Source organism: Ceratotherium simum, chromosome 15, assembly GCF_057802395.1.
Source record: "Ceratotherium simum simum isolate JZ-2026a chromosome 15, ASM5780239v1, whole genome shotgun sequence".
Lineage (NCBI taxonomy): Eukaryota > Metazoa > Chordata > Mammalia > Perissodactyla > Rhinocerotidae > Ceratotherium > Ceratotherium simum.
This window is the reverse complement of record NC_141914.1, coordinates 44,595,022-44,616,252: the sequence shown is the minus strand read 5'-3', so window position 1 is coordinate 44,616,252 and position 21,231 is coordinate 44,595,022. Positions and strand designations below refer to the sequence as shown.

The 21,231-nt window shown below is 41.5% G+C and overlaps 1 protein-coding gene across 4 annotated transcripts in view; it reads right to left on the bottom strand.

The window, feature by feature from the left end:
• The window catches only part of TBL1XR1 (TBL1X/Y related 1), a 181,052-nt gene extending 167,400 nt beyond the window's left edge, over nt 1-13,652 (bottom strand). The window contains exon 1 of one of the 4 annotated variants that reach the window (XM_087439996.1): nt 13,194-13,652. The gene's annotated coding sequence lies outside the window, so the exon portion shown is untranslated. The remainder of the gene's footprint in view (nt 1-13,193) is intronic. The other 3 variants (XM_087439994.1, XM_087439992.1, XM_087439997.1) reach the window with 3 other exon arrangements.
• Between the last annotated feature and the right edge of the window lie 7,579 nt (nt 13,653-21,231).

Here is a 21,231-nt window from a genome sequence, read left to right as displayed (position 1 = left end):
ACATGTATTTATGTTAATTATAGCATATGCATTTACCACAATATTTACTGAAGATCATTAGTATGCTGTTAATCACAAACTCAAAAAAAAAAAAAGACACTTTTCCTGTTACTACCAGTTCTCACTTGTAGGAAATCACTTCTCTGTTTGATTTGTCAGGCTAAATGAACCAACCAACCAATGTTATCTACTAGCAAAACATCCATGAGTCATATGGAAGAAAATGCAAGAAAGGCAAATGAGACTAGATGAAATAAGGCAGACTTATTCACAAGAATATATGAGCCAAAAGAGGGAACGAACCAAGGAGAAAAGCAACAAATTGGAAAAACCCCCACATTCAAGAAGCAGAGAGCCTAGGGATACAAAAGATTAAGTTATCTACTTAAACAAAAGTACTCTCCTGCAGACAAGTACACAAAGCGTAAAAAAAAGAACACAAAAGCTTCTAAGATAAATCGCATTTAATAGTACCTTGCCTGTTTTAACATTCAGAGGAAAGTGAAAATATTAATCTTTTAAATGTACTATCCTTGGTAATTTTTAAAATCTGCTGATGAATTTTAAACTTTTCTAAGTACAAATATTTCTGAAATATTGTGGCAATGATTTTAGTTCAAAGTTTTGAAACTGAAAATTTTATCTTCCCTTCCGGCAAATTTTGTTTTCCAGAAAGCAGCTCAACTATCTCTCTTCTGACAAACTATCTCCTTCTGACAAAAAGGTCATCTTTTACAGCTCAATAAAGCTGGGGGTGGGGGGGGTCATCTTCCACTTTTGAAAGCTCCAAATGATAATACAATCACATCTACCAAGACATCTTATCCCCAACCTCCACTCCAAAGGCCCAATATCTCAGATTACCTGGATATTTTCATCAGCAGCTAGAAGAGGATGTAGCCCCACTTCACCCTGACAACCCAGTGTTACCATCACCTACTCCTATTTCTTCCATCTCTGACCCTCCTCTATCTTCCAACTCTGTCTCATCACCACTTACCATTAAATGAAAATCTCATGCCACTGCCAGCCTACACTCAACAGTAGAAACACAGGAAGACAGTACAGGATGCTCCCAGGTTAGATACCGGGTAGTAGCAGATCAGAAGAGGAGGTCAGAATTAAGAGACAATCTGGGCCACAGAATCACTTGTACCGCAATGGCTGGTTTAAAGAGACAAAGGGCATGGAGTGTGCACATCCTCTGAGCCCTGAGGGAATACTATGGTCAAAGGGGAGGGCATCAGCAGGTGAAGAGACTGAACACACGTGCTAAAATCAAGAATCAGGACTAAAAACCAGGCAAGAATGGCATGTCAGTATCAGGTAAAGGTCAGGGTTCAAATAAGGAAAAAAAGACCAAGAGGGAATAAACTAGAAAGAGTACAAGAGTATTAGGAACATGTAGACAAGTCCACACAACACCCCAATTCAGGTTTAACTGCTAATGCCAGGTCAAGGTATTTGTTTCTTTTAAGCCAGGTTTTAAGCATATTCGTTGTCTCTGCAGACACCAAAAACTGCAGAGCAGGACACTAGGTTATCAAGCAGACCCTCAAGCAGACCCTCACAATTCTTACTGTATGAACACAATGAGTCCGAGGGTAAATGATTTTGTGAAAAGGGATGAATCTCTTTTCTAGATTTGTATATTTGAATCACCCTCAACGAGGCAAGGGTCTATTGTACTAGGAACCCTACACCTCAGAGAGCCTGACTCATGGATTCAACTCAAGATGAGTGGAAAGTCTACAGCGTGCCAGACACTGTACTAAAGGCTGAGGATAAAGATTGGTGAAATACAGCCATCCTCAAGGAAGGCCCTGCCTAGGGAGACAGGAGTCGACAAATAACTTTCAACCAAGGAGAGGTCAGTGTCAGAAACAGATGATTAGCAATCGTAGGCCAGGATGTTAATTTAAGACTGTCATAGAAAGAACCTCAATCTTCAATCAGACAGCCTAACTTCATGCAGCCAACGTGTTATATACAGTGTATTAGCTTTTAAATAGTATAAAACAATCTATACAAAATACTTCTCTAATGGAATATGAGAAACTTAGTAAGATGATTATTCCTTTGTTAGTAGTCACCCCTCAGTATCTGCAGGAGATTAGTTCCAGGACCACCTGCGGATACCAAAATCCTCGGATGCTCAAATCCCTTAGTCGGCCCTCCGCATCCTTGGGTTCCACGTCCTCAGGTTCCACACCCACAGATACCGAGGGCTGACTGTAATTACTGCTCTTTCTGAGAAGCACTCAGGGTTCTTAATCCAGAGCTATTTGCAGATTACCCCTCCAAAAAGACTTATATTCATCTTTATTAGCAATCAAAATTCTTTATCTTTTGTATCTTACTTTTACATACCTTACAAAATTGGGGCATTAGAACTTCAGAATCCTAATAGAGCCTCAGAATACTACATAAAGACATTACCACCAATAAATGATTTATCTATGCTCTATCATTAAGAATGACAATTTCTTTCTAATTGTGAATACTCATTCTAAATCCATAAACGTTAGAGAATAATTCTATACTACTTTGAACCAGTATTTTCTAAATCTAGTAAATAATAAAACCATTACTTATAAAATAATAAAATCATTTGGAAGTTTATAAAAGCATGTTTTTAAATGAAAGAGAGTACAGAAAATGAGAGTGTACCAGGTTTTAAAGTATCATTTCCTGAAAACTTCTGTATTTTTGTACATATATATCCTTGTATGTCATATGTATTTCTTAGGGTCCATGTCAAAGTTTGCATAACATGTAACACTGTAACATGTAACAATACACACGTAACATGTGTACTGAAATGACTGATCCATCCAAGCAGTACCGAGAGCCAGAGCAGTGTTTGATCTCCCAGAGACTAGAGAGAAGGAGCAGCGATTCCATTCCAGAAAACAAAACGACTTTATTTTTTAGGAAAGGTGGTAACATTTTTTTCTTGAAACATCTTATCAAGACGTGACCAAATTCAATATAAAATATTACTGTAAAACAATATACAGAGGTCCACAGAACACATATTCTCATTTTAGAGTGAGCAACAAAAGCTCAGTCATCAAATGCAGTTGTAGCCCTTTGAATTGGGAATTCGAACCTCCCCATTCTCAGCAGTTGCCACAGGACACCATGGCGGGTTTACAGGAGGGTGTCACTTTTCTGCCTCTCTCTACACCTGTTGCTGCTGTAGCTAACAAAGGCACCAAGTAGGAGTTAGCATTTATGGAGTACTTCCTGCATGCAGGCCCTATCTATGATAACTGCTTTACATGCATTCACATTTCAATCCTCACAACTGCTCCATGAAGAAAGGATTAATTATCCTTTATTCCCATTTTTCAGAACGGAAACCAACTAGAATGGTTACATAATTTCCCAAAGCCATACGAATAATATGTAGGGGTGACAGGATTCAAACCAGGTATGCCTGGCTCCAGAGGCTGAGCTCTCCACCACGATAACACCCTACAGTAAGAGTGTACTGCCAAAGACCAGACACAGACCCTACCCAGCCCTCTTATCACTCAAGAGAGAGGCAGTGCTCTCAGGAAAGGCTAGTGTCAGGTCACAGTGAAGCAGAATTAAATGCACAAAAACAGGGGCTACTTTTCTATGAGGTTGTTCCAGCTTAAGTTGAAAATAATGAGCACAACTAGAAGGTGAGATCGTTTACTGGTAAACTAAACAGCCAATAAACAATTACAAGTGACACAATTACAAGGGACACCAAATGCAACCAAAAATAGAATCAGATCTAATACATTCTAAAAATAGAATTATCGTATCTAATTTATCCGTCTCTTTGGAGTCAATAATACATACATTTAAATTCACAAGTCATGGTAGGATCCATGCACATCAGAATCTATAGTTCCACAAATCCCATTATACCTCAGACTACAAAACTATGAGAACCCTAATTTCAACACCCTTCGCAAATAACACCTTTGAAATCAGACAACACCTATATACTTCGGTACAACCAAAATCTCCTTTTAATGTTCGCACTGAATTAATTTCTAATTATCAACCTTGTATAGGACTCAAAAATCACCAGTTCACTCTCACTAAACACTTCCACTGGTCTGATGACCCGATGGTAAAACAGAACCAACACTTTTTAATCATACTCAGTGGCTCTAATTCTGCCAAAAAATCTGAGAAATAAAGTGTCTACAGAAATACACACAGTTCCAGCTCTTTAAGAACTGACTGAAAAGCATGGGAGACATCAACACACTTTTCTCTCAACTGTCCAAATTGAGAGAAATGGAAAGATTAAGAATTCTTAGCTGGGCGCCTTTATTTTTCACAAGCATTATTTTTTTGGAAATGGTATATACTATCATATTAAGATTCAAACAGGTCAAAAGGTTATGTACAAAAATAACTTTCTCCCACATCTGACCACATGATCTCCCCACCCCCAAAACCACTGTTACTAGTATCTTTCTGGAGTCCCCCTAAGCATATACAACAAGCATACATACACAAACATACTCATACACACTCCATCATGTGCGTCCTCCTTTCCACTCCTCTCCCTCTTTTTAAGCTAAAATGGTAGCAGGCTATACAAGATCTTCTGACTCTCTGTTTTTTCATTTAAATGTACCTTTGTGAAAATCGTAAAAATACTAACAAAAAAGTCATAAACATCAAATCTAAACAAATCTGCAAAGGAACAATTCACACAAAACATCTCTCACCAGGTGTTAAAACTGGTGACCTCTACTGGCAGGACATAAGGAAGTCCAAGGTCAAAGAAGTAATCCCTGTGAGGGCCTGTTAGTTTTCGCACAAGAATAGGAAACTATTTCCCTGATACAATAACAGACTGCACTCTTAACCCCAGTCTATGATCTCACAAATGCACATGGCTTACTAAGGAAGACAGAGAAAGCTGATTTAGAGAAAACCCATCACTTTAGTGGGGGAAAATTTTTTAAGTATATAGCATATTACATTTTTATATAAAAAAGTGCCAAAGAACACTGCTACAGCTATAGATAGCATCTAAAAATTCACACAAATTTATGATAGATAAATTCTATCTCATAAAATGACATTTCTACAGAAAAACAAAAAAAGGTATTAAAGAAATTCATTCATTATCTATTCCCATTACCTTATTTCAGAAACTCAAAGTAGATGACCCAATTGCATTATACTGTGAGTTAATGACATCTGATAGCCACAAAAGAGAAATGGAACAAAATTAGTATACACTCTACCCAATTAGCCTATTCAAATTAAGGGGAAAGCATAAAACACCTCTTTCTAACCCATAAGCTGTGCTCTATTAGTAGCTGAAGGTAACCACCAAAATATGCTATTACTATAACATCTCTGACAAGGTGTTTGCTTATGCTAATGTCAAGTAGTTTCTGACTATTATGCTCTATAAGGCTGTAGATTTGTAGATTTTTAGTATTTAAATACTCTAAAATAAGCAGATTTTCCACATAGATCTCCCTCAAAAAAAAGTCACATAAAATTAAATGATAGAATCTCAGAATTTTAATACAGGAATTGACTGTATAGTATTGGTTGAATGAATGAGCAAACTTTAGGTAACATTTCACTGGATCCTCTTAATACACATTTCTAGAAACTAAATGATTTACACATATAACTATGGCTTTGCAAAAAATGATAAAAAATCATTTGCTTAATACTGAATCCATGTTACAATGCTACCCACCATTCAAGTAGACAGGTAGTAAGAACAAAAACACAAACATCAACTTAACAACCGAGTCACTGATTACCTCATTACAATGTGCTATCATGAAGTGTTGAAAAGGACACAATGCACAAAAAAAAAAAAAAGGTAGAAAAGCACTGATACCACCTCTGATCTTGGACAAAATGAACACAATATCAAGGAGGAGACTGATATCTAGCCCTAAAAAGTCTTGGGGCTGGCCCAGTGGCATAATGGTCAAGGTTACGCACTCAGCCTTGGCAGCCCAGGGTTCATGGGTTTGGATACCGGGCGCAGACCTACCCACTGCTCAACAAGCCATGCTGTGGCAGCATCCCACATACAAAATAGAGGAAGATGGGCACAGATCTTAGCTCAGGGTGGATCTTCCTCAGCAAAGAGAGGACTGGCAATGGATGTTAGCTCAGAGCCAGTCTTCCTCACAAAAAAAAAAAAGGTAAAAAGTCTTCACCGTATTGTTGTAAAGTAATTAAAAATTTAAACATTCCTTTATTTAAAAAAAAAAAAAAAGTCTGCGAGTCCAGAGTACAATTTCATATAAAGAAGAACTATTCTATTAAGATGCTGGAATGATTATCTCTGACCCTTGCTCCCCATGTTCTCTTCTGTCTTTTCAATTCTACCTCCTGAGAGAAACTTTCAACAGCTAAAGAGGAAAACAGCTGGCAAACTCCCTGAACACTCAATACCTGTTCTTCCTCATTCGTTCCTCAAACCATTCATTTCACAAAAATCTTTTCCTTAATCTGGATACTCTATGTTTTTATGTTTACTGAAATTTGTTGATATTTCAGCATGATCCCTATAGTTTGATTGTATTAATTCTGAACTAAGAATCTGAGCTCCAAGAAAGCAGGGTGACATCAAATCATTTTGTTTGATGCAAATAAAATCATGCTGAAAAGCTTATGTTTTAAAATTCTACGTATTAAAAATTTCAAAAGAATACCAAATTAGTTGCCTTTATAATAAATTAACCAGGTTATTTTTTTTTTATTTTTTTTTAAAGATTTTATTTATTCAGTTTTTTCCCCCCAAAGCCCCAGTAGATAGTTGTATGTCATAGGTTCACATCCTTCTAGTTGCTGTACGTGGGACTCGGCCTCGAGTTGGACGGAGAAGTGGTGCCTCGGGGTGCTCCCGGGATCCGAACCCGGGCCGCCAGCATCAGAGCGCGCGCACCCAACCGCCAAGCCACGGAGCTGGCCCTAACCAGGTTGTTTAACTAATATGTCACAGCCTTACCATAATAACCTATTGAAGGGAGATGGTTACAATGACATTCTTCTGGTAGATTAAACCCACTCACCCACTTACCCTGTACAAGATATGCCCTATATTGAATGCTGATACGTCCATAGCAATGGCTCAAAGGAGACTCCAGTGTGGTCAGAACGCTGTCACACACCCTGAGAGCTCAAAACACAATCCTTATCTAGGCACACTAACAAGAAATAATAAGCAAAAAAGCCTAAGAAATTAAAAAAAATAAAGTCCAGGGACTGGCCCAGTGGTGTAGTTGTTAAGTTCGCACGCTCCGCTTTGGTGGCCCAGGGTTCATAGGTTCAGATCCCAGGCGTGGACCTACACACCACTTATCAAGCCGTGCTGTGGCGGGTGCCCCACATACAAAGTAAAGGAAGATGGGCACGGAGTTAGCTCAGGGCCAATCTTCCTTAGCAAAAAGAGGAGGATTGGCAACAGATGTTAGCTCAGGGCTGATCTTCCTCACACACACAAAAAAGTCCAAACCTTAACTTTCATTATAACTGGCACAAATATAGCCAAATAAAGCCAACTTAGTATCACATGTTTCCCAACTAAACCAGGTTTTTCACCAATACTGTGGCTACTGTTCCAGGATTAAGAGGACAAAAGTATCACCAATTTTCATTTCACTCTTAAGTTTTGACTAGGTTTTTTTTTCTTCCTTGTCAACACTGGCAGCGTTTGCAATTAACAGCTGTTACTATAGTACACCTAAACCTTGAAGGCCTGATTCAAAAGGAAGCTTCTGCTGCATCAACAACAGTGGACAAGGACTGTCACTGCTCTTATTTTAACATGGGCCCCTGTAGAAACAACCCATTTTAATACAAAGATGGCAGGATACAAAAATCAAGAATTCCGTAAATACTACTAAGGAAAAAGGACCTTTCTTGCAAGAAATGTAACATGTAGTTGGGGCAATGTGACACATACCCACAAAACAATGAAGAATTACAGAGTTTGTGATATTCATTAAATGCAATGGAATCTCAGGGAAGAAATATCCTGAGTCAGGATGGCCAGAAAACACTTCATGGAAGAAGTGGGACTAAAACTAGGTTATAAAAAGGACAAGGGAAGAAACAGCATGTGCACAAGCAGAGGAGTAAGAGCATGGCGAAACCGCAGTATGTGATAGGCAGGCAAAAAGCCCAGCTGGGGAAGAAGGGGAAATAAAGCTGAATAGGTAGAATGGAGCTTTAAAATAAGCCAGACTGAAGCATATGAACTTGATCCAGTTGGCAAAGGGAAGCCATTATGGGTTCTCCAGCAGGGGAAGTGACATGATGAAACCAGTATTTTAAATAAATTACACTGTCAGTAGTTACAGAAGATAGGATGGAGAAGAAAGGCTGCTCAGGGCAATCTACTATAAAATTAATGCAATACCTCAAACCTAAAACCATTCATTCATTCACTGAGAAGACAGTAGACTGCTAGTTAAGAACGCTGGCCTAGAAGTCAGACACACTGGGGCTAAATCCTTCTGTGCACCCCTCACTCCCTGAGTTAAGTAGTTGGTTTCCTCGTAAAAATCAGTATATCAGCCACTCATATTGCCACAAGTACCCGTCAAAGCACCTGTGTAGCCCTGACACACAGAATTCTATCAGTAGTTAACATTACTGCTGAATTAAGAATGGAAAAAAAAAAGGGGGAAGTGAAAACAAGACAAGGCTCACAGATATTTCACAGGAATAGAACTTCCAAGTAGAACTGTCTTGACAGCAGCTGAAAATATGAACAAGAACACAGATGAAAGGTCAACGCTGGAGAAAACAATAACCCACTCAAAGTAATCACTCCAATCCAAAAAGCAGATCCTAGGTAGTGCCAGATTCAGCCTTGAAAAACAAAATTTCCTTTTTATTTAAAAAGAGTTGGAAAATGTTTCAAATAGTGCGAGTAGATTTTAAAAGTCCAAGCTCAAGTGACAGAAGAACAGCAACAAGGCATGCAAAAGGCCCACCAACATACCTACGTACCTACGCCAACCAGGTAACTTGATATTGTTCCTCCCTAGCGTTCAAATTCAATTTAATTCTTCAAGGTAAGTTTTAAATCACAACTTTGAGAGTACATAAATTAAGCTAAGTTTGTTTCAAATATTTTGCCCAGGAACTCAGGAAACAAAACTGCCACATGCTCTCTATAACATTATGCTCCCACTAAAATAAATAACAAGCAAATAAAATGTAATACAAAGAAGCAAACTTCAAATGCAAACCCATCATTTACATTTCCCTGACGCTTGTATGTCAAGCACCTTCTGCATACAACTGTCTCAGTCCTCTCAACTCTACACAGCTGACTGTGCGAATTACACAGAAGAGGAAACTGAGACACATGGGGAGTTACTCCCCCAAGGTCACAGAGCTAGTAAGAGACGGAGCCTGAGTGTGAACCCAGGCAGTTCAGATCAAGGACCCCGACAGAATCACCATGCCACACAGAAAGACTCATGATATTTCTTGTACAAGTTTTCAGGAATATGTACTCTCGGGATAGTTAGGCATAATCTTGTTTGCTTTTCCTTCTTAATTGTGGGCATGGAACCACATTTTATTATTTCTGCTGGCAGCACTTGGAGAGGCTATTTCACCACTGTTAATCTCAAGGTAGGAAATAACAGCAGTTAACAAGAAGATTGCATCTTATTAAACAGTTCTAGAGAGTTAAACACAATGACATTTGAGTCCTATAAATTTCATTTACCCAATCACTTGACCCAGTTAGTAGAGATGCCCAATGATGGAATTATAAACTTGATTAAAAACACTATTGTTTGCAAGGATATCTACAGACAAGACTGACAAAACAGTTGGAAAAATCTGGCACAGCTACAGTCATGTAGAAAGAACATAGACGAGGACTCAGACAGACCCAGGTTTGAATCCTAGCGCAGCACTGGATCATTTTGCGGCCTTGGACAAGTGAATTAACGTCTCTGCACCTCTCTGTTTCATCATCCACAAAAAGAGTCCAATATCACCCACCTCCTAGGATTAGCCTGAGGAATAAATGACATGGAAACACCTCCCACCTTTCCTAGAGCACAGCGCAAGCAGCGCCCCTTTCCTCTGCCTCTTGGTAACAGGGCAATTAAATGTACTCTTCCAGAATCCAATCCCAGAGGCTGTAAACAGCAAACCTCTCCAGCATCAGCTCTCTCACACAGCCTTTTTTTTTTAATTCAAGTTTCTGTTGTTGACAGAGCAGAAGATACTACCAGAGTGGTCTCCAAACTGGACCACACTCATTAATTCTTTACTACACAGCCCTGGGGTCCTAGTCCTTCTGGACTACAGGGATGTATAAATGTCTTGATGTTAGCTGCTTTCTTTTTTCGCATTTCAGTGACTTATACTGTAAATGTTATTTGTGAAGTGAGTCAAATTCACATGTACTAGAAAAATACAAAGTCCTAGGCAGTGCCAATATTTCTGCCATCTCCACTGACTACCATCCACATTCCTCTCAATTCTTTTTATATAAACAATACAGAAACTGAACAAACCCAACAAACTATTTCTCCTAACTTTATTAAAATGTGTCAAGTCACAAATCCTTTGTAGTAATACCGCTGTAGTAAATTGCAGAAGGATTCCTTTGTCAGCTACTCATTTGACAAGGCTGTAGTTACATTTCATTGCTACATATGAACAGATGTATTTATTCAACAGGTTGTCATTCAAAGGTCCATTAGTCAGATTTCTTGATCAGTAACCCCAATGTTTATATTAAGCTCCTGCCCTTTCTGCATATTAGCTACAAAGGCTCCCAGCACACAGGAAGCAGTTACTTTTTGTTCTCTTAGTAGGCATGTATCACAATAAACCTCAATTAGATGCTGAGAACACAAGTAACAAAAAGATTCCTGGACACATGTAAAAAGTTATCACAATGTTTAACACTTCCTGGAAGCAACCAATGCAAAAAATACAACCTCCACCAGGGGCCTCTTCATTGACCACGGTGTCTCCCACATTAATAACGAAAGCTGGTGTGTATTGGCAGCAACTGACGCTGAGCTTTGCAACAATTTTTAAGCCATTGACAAGTTTCTTAACAGTAAGAAAAACTTTTTCCATGGACACACTGTCTTCATCCCCCACACAGTTTAGTATTTTGCCCTAGAGGTGTGATTCTAACTATTCAAATAGCAAAAAAAAAATAGTAGTTATTCAAGGATTTAATGGTTGTGATTACATACATCACACAGTGCATGACAGCAGAACTGGAAAAAAAAATCATATTCCAACAAGCAGGAAAACCTCAATTTAAGAGCAAAAAGTATAAACATGCATCACATGCCTGACCACTCTCAGGCATATTTTCTTTCTGCTGCCCCTCCTCCACCCATAAATGCTAACTATTTCTAGAACCCTCAATGATAACTTCCAAAGCTTGCATGAACTCCCATGATACAACGTGACATAACGTTTCATGAAGACGTTTTCATGGAGACAACGCTGCCCTATTTCCCCAGACTATAAACTTATTAAAATGGTGAGAACATACAGGCCCAGGAAGTCAGGATTACTAAAACACACCAACGTAGCACAGGTCTCATTTAACAAAAACGAAAATGAACCACACTGGGAAAGCCAAAAAAGTCACTCACTGTCTCTTCAATAGGCAATCAGGCTATTAATTACAATTTGTTTTAGGGAAGTCGATAAAAACACCACGAGGGCATTATGTTACCCAATCTGATAAAGGAGCCTTTAGGAAAAAAGGGGGAGGAAGATGATTGCTTATATGGGTGGCCCGGGGGAAGGGAAAATAAACCATTTAGACTAAAAATAACCCATCATTTCACCCACCATATTTAATTAACAAGCTTGTTTATATTAGCATAAGGTTCTTGTTTGGAAAACAAGAAAAACAAGAGTAAACTTCCCCTAAGTCAACTGTAAATCACATAGGTACTAAAACTGTTCACTTTGGTGTCTGCACAGTCCAAGGTTTTATGTAAACTCCAGAGACTGAGAAAATCTAGTTTTTAACTAGGTTCCAACACTTGTCATTTGTAATCACCAAATTAGAGAATATTATTAGCAAACCTAGCAAGAGGAGCATTTTTCAAGAGCCATCACAACCCAAATTTTACATGAAACACACCATTTTCACAACCTGAATTTAATCTCGGTTGCCACTGCAAAGTGAAGCTTGTTTCAGCAAATTAGGAACTTCCAAAAATACTGAACATGTTAACACATGCATGGCTTCCCTCGAGCTGCCATTTAAAATTAATAATTTCACTGGAATAAAAGTCTGCTTCTGTTCAAAAACTGACATCGGTTGCAAAGAGGAAGTTACCGAGAAACCACCCTTCACAACGTGGCCTTTACACTGTCAGAAAATAATGTGACTGTGCGACCCAAAACTTACCAGGAAGCTGGCAATAACTTTACCAATTCTACACTTCTGAACCCAACTTCAAAGAGGCACTATCAAATGCCTCCTTAAGACGGTAAAAAGCACTAAGTTGGAAATAAACACGCCCGGGAGTGCGGCCCCGCGGCCGCGCGCCCCTCCCCCGCCGGCGCCCCCGCCCGGCCCGCGCGGCCCCAACAGCCGCCCGCAGCCCCCTGCACGCGGGCCGGGGTCGCCGCGCCCGGGCCGGGGACGCGCCCGCGGAGGGGAGCCCGTTTCCATTGCTGCCTGAGGTTTCACAGAATAACATGCACCGAAAAGAGCCCTCTCCTCCGCTAAAAATAGGCTATAAAGGAGTCGGCCTCATGATGGCTCCTTGATTCAATTTGCTGCAAATTCTTTCCTGAAAACCTCCCCCCACATATACACACACGGAAAAAGGGGGTGTAAATGCACGAAGGGTGGAAGAAGGGGAGAAGGCCGAGGTGCACATTTTCGGGGACCACAACATCCTAAGGGTGAGGATCCCCCGAGACCAAAAAAGGGTAGGGGGTGGGCAGGCACGTGAGCATTTCAAAGAAGCCCGAGAGAGGAAAAGGGGGGGTGGGGTACCCCAAACGCCTTCCCTTCCCTCCCCTCCCCCACCCCAGCCCCAGCTCTCCAAAGGGCCAAGTCGAAAAATGCAGGTTCCACTGGCGCCCATCCCCCCGCGGCCCGGCGCCCCCCGGCCGCCGCCGCCGCCTGCGCCCCCCGCCCCGGCCCGCGGCCGCCCCCACCCCGGGGTCCGACCCCCAGCGCTTACCTGGAAACGGTGGCCTCCGACGCCGCTCCCCCCTCCCGGGAATGGAGGCACAAGGAAATTCCCCTCCTCGCTGCCGCCGCCGCCGCCTCCTCCAACCACCCCCAAAATAACCCCTCCGGGGGGTGAGAGGCAATTATAACCCCGGCGAGCGGAGGGCGCGGGGGATGGGCGCCGGGCGGGCGGGGGCGGGGAGCGCGGCGCGGGTCCCCAGGTGGCGAGCGGAGGTGCTCCCGCCGCGGGGGGAGGGGCGGGGGCGCACGCGGCCGGCGGCGGGGGGAGGCGGCGCGCGGGGGAAGGGCGCGAGCGGGGAGAGGAATTGAGGCAGAAGGTAAAAGCTGTTACTAAGGGAAAGAGCCAAACGGTTCGGAGCAGCCAACGGCTCAGACACTCAACACTGGGGAGAGAGGAATGGGGACCAGCCAGGCACAAATGAGCTCGCGAGGCCCGCGGCGGCGACGGCCGCGCAGCAAAACAAACCCGAGCGGCCTGCGCCGGGCGGGCGGGCGGGCGCGCGGGGGAGGGGCCGGCGGGGGAGGGGCGCGCGGCGGCGGGGAGGCGGCGGCGGCGGCGGCGCGGCGGGGGTTCCGCCGGCCTCGGTCCTCTCCCTGCGCCCGCCGCGGCGGCGCGGGGGGCTGGGCGGGTGCGGCGCAGGCTTTTAAAAATAAAGAAAGACCCGCAGGCGCTTCGCGGCGCCGGCGGGGCACTGGCCGCCCCGCCCCCACCGCCGCGCGGCCGGGTGCGGAGTCGCTTGGGTGTGGGCCGCGCGGCCCGCTGGGGACGGGGCGGCCGGCGGGGCTCCTGCGGGTCCGGGGGCCGCCAGTCCCCGCGGGCACCCCGGCGGCGCGGCGGGGCCGGCTGGGCACACCCCCGCGGTGGGCATGTGTGGAAGCGCGGCGCAGGCATCATATGGACCTGTGTTTGTACAAAGCTCTGCACACACCTTTGTGTGCATAAATACATATGTTTCTCGGAAGCGTACCTGGAGAGGTGCTTTATCTGTAAGCAGCGATTTTCACAATGTAATCCGCAGCACGGGATCTGGAGAGAAAACACACACACGCAAGAAAAGGGTTTTGATGCTAAACACAAAGCTGTAATTGAAGTGTTTATGCCCAAATGTACTGTGAATCAAACATATGGTGGTATTTATCGTCTGGTGGGTCTGCTTGAAAGGTTTGGTCGATCAGTTCTCATTTCACAAAAATAAAATAATGTAACTAAATGTTTACTAAATATATACCTCTACGGCAGCATCGACAGTAGAAGTTTATCCACTTTGTGTACTTTTTGCATGTGTGTAGCACATCAAGGCAGTTTATAAAGTATAACTTAGATGAGTGATAATGTGTCAATATAATGAAGGAAGGGAGGGCAGAGGGGTGTTTTAAAAAAGGGATGCACCTCACAGTTCTTAAAACGAATGTGTTTATCGTTCCGAGGCCCTCAGAAAGCAGGGGTTGGGAGTCTTAGATCTTTGTATAAGCCTAGAACATAAAAAGCAGCTGTCCTTTTAATTTTAAGATTTGACCTAAAAGAGAACTTTTTTGTTGTTATTTTCAGTTATTGCTGAATTCAAAGTACAATAATATTTTTTGCAGCCTTTTTAGATGAGGGGTTCTGTTTTCATGCTTTCATCACAATATTTGGAAGTAGACGTAGTCACTATTTTAAAGCAATAGTCTTTTCCTCTCAGTATCAGAGACCTAAATTTTCACACCAAAAAAAAAGTTCATTCGAAGTATCTTTCACACATCTGGACTCCGGGTGGCCTAATAAGCTCAGTGACTAGACAGGTGCTTTTTTGGCCAAGGTCAAAGGCTGTTTCCCCTGATGAGCCCTTACTTGGCGGGGAGGGGGAGCAGCCAGAGGCCTTTCCTGAGAGGGAGCAGGAAAACCATCAGAGGAAAGGGAGTGGGATTGGAAACTCCCTCACAACCACCAGAAGAGAGTTCACAGCATCTCAGTAGTTCGTCCTTAGAGCTATTTTAATATATGAAAGAGGGAATGTTAGATTAAACAATGTCACCCAATGGGAATTTAGATAACTGCAGGTTTCCAAAACACTGTGTTGAGTGTTCGGGCAAACAGCACAAAGAGAGCAAGTTTTGCATTTCAGTGACGTGCTAAGCTAAGGCTTACTGCAGAGCTCGCACCTTTGCAAAGACCATTTCCGAAGTGATGAGGGTATAGTACCTTCCTATTTTTTTTAAATGTTTTTAAGTATTGATTAATGACATATGTATGTTACTAAACATAATCTTCTCTTCAATAAGCAAACTATCTCAGTACAATTAGGCTTCATTATCTGAGCCACCCAGTGAGACAAATCGATTGGCCTAGCTTGTTTTTAGCCACCACACATGGGTCTTCTCAGCACCGGCTGCTGTAAAATCAAACCACTTTTCCAGTGAATGAGGATTTCCAAACTACACCGACCCTAGTTAATAGGGTCATCTCCAAACTTGGGGTCCCCGACTTATCATCCCTCAAAATGATCTCTATCCCTCCATCTCCAAGGGAGAGCCCACCCTCCTTCAGGTTCATAGGGTCCAGGGCTTCCACCCTGAAGTTCTTATACCCTACACCAAGCTGCCTCCCGTCCTAGCAGGAGTTCTTGTTATCGTAATGATAATTATAATCCATGCGTTTGTTTACATCCTTGTAGTTATAAGATGTTTCTGTGCATAAATTACTTCATTTAAATACCATGATAAAAATCACCAAATGTGGGGAGCTTTGCCATAAACTAGTTCCAGTAAAATGCACCTCATCCGCCATGCTCGCTAAAGATAGACTTGAAGTACCTTTGGACAAAAAAAGCACTAAATGTGGAAAAGCCTTGATTCTCCCAACCAAGGGGTATTAAGTGAGATCGTATTTTGATCACTTCAATTTCTATATTCTGGAAACTCTGAAATGACAGCGTGGCTGCAACATGAAATCCTCAGATACATGAGCCACCATACAAAGTTCACATGTATTGCTACCCCACCCTCTAGCCATTCCAACTTATCTAGTATACAAGATCAGAGGCCTCACTTTATACAATTCAAGCAATAATTAGACACAGGAGTAATGTAAGGACAAAGTTAATTATTGTTACCAGTTTTCAGTGCTTTGTCCTAATCTAAAAGCTGTCCTTATGCTTTGAATATAAATGTTAATATGTTTCTAGAAAGGAGAAATTACTCTGTTACTAAGAAATTTTAAAGCAGAGGCACATTAAGAAAGTTCTCTTGAACTTTCTAGCTAATTACTCAACAAAGAGAAACCTCATACCAGTAACTGTTACCAGACGTTATATATATATTATAAAATGACTAAACAAATCTTGACTTGTTTTATCTCAGTAATATTACACCCAGGGGGTGTGGTATGGCAAGATAGCCTATACTTTTGCAACTTTCATCACTCGGGAAATAGAACATTTTAAAGTTAAGGTGGCTTAATCCCAGGTTATAGGATCTCATTACTATATATATTTTTAAAGCCACCATGATGTTTTATGTTGTTTGCATTAGCTGATCTATGTAATTAAAATGTTCAAAACCAACTTAAAAGCATGAAAAAGATATTTGATACCAAAAATATTATCCCGACACTATAACTCTTTGTATATTCTTTACTCACCCAGGAACTCAGTGGCTTTATGTCTGCAGTGTTTGCCCCCAAGCGTCTTGCTGATACCATGTGATACGTTTCTGTTTCGTTTTGACTCAACTTGTGCAATTCTTTGTCTGTGGTTCTTCCAGCTATCAGCTTTTGCCATCCGGACTGATGCAGATCTCGGCCACACATCTCAAGATCTCAGCACATTGAGATCTCCTTTTCTCCCTCTGTGCTTAGTGTGTGACTTCTGACCTTTCCTCATCAGTGTGAACCTTGTCACAGTTTTCCATGACTCTGTGACCCGATTTCATTACCGCAATGAACTTTACTTGGGAGTTTTCATTTAAATTACAAAAGCAACACACAACCATCTTACAAGTATTTATGCCTTTCAGATAATGGAAATAGCAGGTTGGATTCTGCCTTTGTGATTCAGTCAGCACAGAAAACCACCCACACACAGAGCATAGTGCTGTACCAAGTACTTACTTCTATTGACCAGCCGTGTGCTTCCTCAGGGCAGCACTCAAGGCCTCGCATTATGTTGATAGTTTTGCTATTCATTCATTCAACAAACGTTTATTGAATGCTTAGTGTGCCAGGCACTGTTCAAGAAACTGTTTACCGTGAACCAAACACAGCCCTTACTCTCTTGGAATATACATTCTGGTCCTGTGTCAGGTGGGGGTTGGGAGGGCAGACAGACTTTCAAAAAATATATGTCTGTATTAGGCTGTAGTTTGATTTCTATAACAAAGGTGATATAAAAATGGCTTAAACAAGATAACAGTTTATTCTCTTACGTGGCCATTCAAATGTAAGCATTCTAGAGTGGATAAGGTATCAAGGGTGCAGACTGCTTTATGATCTCAACACATATCTTTCATCTAAGATGGCTTTTCTAGCTCATGCCATCACATGCAAATTCCAGCCATTGGGCCAGAAAGAAGGAGAATAGAGAGCTTTGCCTTCTCTTTCAGGACTTGGGGCAGTTGAACTTATCACTTCCACTCACTCTATTGGCCAGAACTTGGGCACATGACCATACCTAGCTGCTAGCAAGCGAGGTAAATGACAGATGCCAAGCTTAAGTAGAACAAGGTGGGGAGAGGTTGAGAGTGTATGCTGTTTTAGATGGAAGGCTGCTAAGTTAAGGTGAATGTGAGCAGAAAACCAAGTGAAGTAAGGGAGTGAGTGTGCAAATATCAGAAGAAGGAACAGTCCAGGCAGTGGGAATATCAAGGACAAAGGAACAGAGCAAAAGCAAGCATGCTGTATTCTAGGAATGAAAATGATGCCAGTTGATTGGCATGAAGTAAGGCAAGGAGAGGGAGCCAGGGGCCAGATGCGAAGGGCCTTTTTTCTTTTCATGAGATGGAATGCCACTGAAAGGTTTTGAGCAGAGAAGAGACTTGATCCAACTTCTGTTTTAAAAGGACTACTGTGCAGAGGACCAACTGCAGTAGTGCAGCACTGGAAGGAAGATGACTAAGTAGGAGGCTAGGGCAGAAATCCCAAGGAGAGGATGTAGCATGGCTGGTGGTGGCAGGGGCTGGCTAGAAGAAGTAATCTCTGTGTACATTTTAAACAAGAGAATCAGGATGTATTTTGTGGCATGTTAGAGAAATAGAAGAGTCAAAGATGATTCCAAGATTTTAGACCAAACAAGTGAAAGAATGGAGTTGCCACTTATTGTGATGAGAAAGGCTGGGAGACGAGCATATTTATGAGGGAAAAATCAAGAGTTTTGTTTTAGAGTTTGATGTGCCTATCAGACATCCCTGTGAAAACGTTAACTAGGCCAGATATACAAATCTGGTATTTAGAGGAGGTACCGGAGCTGGAAATATAATTTTGAGACTCGTCAGTGATGATATTTGAAATCACAGGTCCAGATACAGTTGACTAAAGGGTGAGTGTAGGTGAAGAAGAGTTCTCTGTTACCTCCAATTGTCTCCTGCCCCTAAAAGTTTTCTTTTATTACCAGTGCTCCTCTGCTCTTGTGGGGTCAGAAGCCTAATTGTATTTCATCATAGGTTGACATAAGGTGACTTTCTAACTGTGCAAGCGCTTTGCTAGAAACCGTAGATGAAATTAGCTGCTACCGTTTATTGAGCATGTTGCCAAGCACTTTTCAAGGTATTTTATACTTGTTGTCTCTAATTTTCTCAACAACCTGAAGGGGTAAATAATATTGCTGTTTCAGTTTGATACATGAGGAAACTAGAGAAACGAGTCCAAATAGCTTATCTATGGTCAGGCTGCAAATGGCATAACAAGGATTTGAACTTGAGGCTGTCTGAGTGCAGTTTCTGCTTTTCCACTGAGTGAAACTAAGCAGGTCAAGGCAAGAAAATGTAGGTGTTTGCTGAAAAGTCCTTCCCTGAATAAGGAGAACAGAGAAATGCAAAGTGGAAAAAAGGAGAAACTGCTTGAGGGGAGGAACCACATCTTAATCACGTCTATTTGACCCACGTTTCCTAGATCAGAATCTCAAAACGTGTTTCTTGAATGCAGATGTGGTTATAATCAATCAATTGGATTCACTCTGCTGCATTCTTTGATACTGTTAGTCCATCTACTGATTACACACGGAAGACCTTTTTCCCACTCTCTCCCTACCTCTCACCATCACCTCCCCTGCCATCAGCTGGCAGTTTAGGTATGGAGTGTTTTTTTTTAATGGATTTAACATTGGTTTATAACATTAAATAAATTTCAGGTGTACATCATTATATTTCAGTTTCTTTGTAGATTATATCATGTTCACCACCCAAAGGCTAATTACCATCCATCCCCAAACACATGTGCTTAGTCACTCCTTTCTCCCTCCTCCCCTCTTCCCCTCTGGTAGCCACCAATCTAATCTCTGTATCTATGTTTGCTGTTGTTATTATCTTTATCTTCTATTTATGAGTGAGATCGTACAGTATTTGACTTTCTTCCTCTGACTTATTTTGCTTAGCATAATACCTTCAAGGTCCATCTGTGTTGTCACATATGGCAAGATTTCATCTTTTGTTATGACTGAGTAGTATTCCGTTGTATATATATTCCACATCTTCTTTATCCATTCATCCCTTGATGGGCACTTAGATTGTTTCCAAGTCTTGGCTATTGTGAATAAGGCGACAATGAACATAGGGATGTGGAGTGTTCTTGAAGACAGGATATGTGGGCAAAGAAGAAAATATACAGTAATTCAGTTTCATTTATTACAAATTTGAAAACTTAGTTTTCCTCTAAGCTTTGAATTTCAAGTTCCATATATAACTTTCCCTTTGAGGGGAATGTTTATAATTTGGTTAATTAAATTCCCTTGAACTATTAAACTGTATTTATACATTTAACGTATTCAAATCTTCATTTTAAAATACTTTGCTCAACAGACAAAAGAATCACAAGTAGTTAAGTAATGCTCATAAATATGATAAACATTACAAAATATGATGAATCTTAAGTTCTCTTGAACATTACAAAAAAAGTTTACAGATTTAGTAAAAATTCTCATCTTTTCACTTGAAATCACAAATCTGAATCAATTACAGATCTCACATAGCTGTTTTAAATTGGCATCACAAGGGTAACCTGTTAGGCATTCTAAAATGTCAGATTATCTTAAACATTTCAAATGTTTAAAGTACCAAATACAAATATGCATGAATTATTTCTAAACATAAAATAAAAATACTAGTATTATGAGTTTACTTTATCTCTTTACTTAACTTTATGTTTTCCTGAGGCTAAAAAAAAAAACCTTATGCTTTAAATAAGCAGTTCTCCTGGCTCAGGTGAGTTGGGATGTCTTTCCAGTGGGCAGAGTGGCTTATTGTCCTGAGAGGCTCTGGCTGGAGATGCAGACATCAGAGTAGTTCTCTCAGCTCATGAGACATGCTGACCCCTCCTCCTTAGTGCCAGCCAATGGGCACCCCATGTTCCTGCCTTCAAATGGGAGGTCTTGCCGCAGTTCACGTCCACAGATTCTGGCTGCACCTACTTCTTCCAAACAATTTGAATTCGCACCCCTACTGCTCGATTGCTGACACGAAGAGCTAGATTCAACCAATTTATATACTATTTCATTTTATTCTGAATTGTTTTTATTTTTTTCTTCTCTGATGGGGCTAAAATTCTTGTAGAAATTAATTGTGCAAGCTCTCATGTCTGTGGCTGCCTCTACAGTTGTGACCACACACACATACACAAGCACGCACACACACAACTTTATAGCCAGCCACTGGCAAGTGAGCAGACTTCGCTGTATGAGAAGAATGCCCCACATGCCCTTTGGTAGGTAACAAGCCTTTTTTACAATTACTATCATTTCCTTATGTCAAGATTCCTCAAACTGTGTTCTACTCATCATGGGCACATAGCCTGTGCTTTTGGGAGTAGAAGATTCCAGCGTTAGACAAGTTTGGGAAATCTT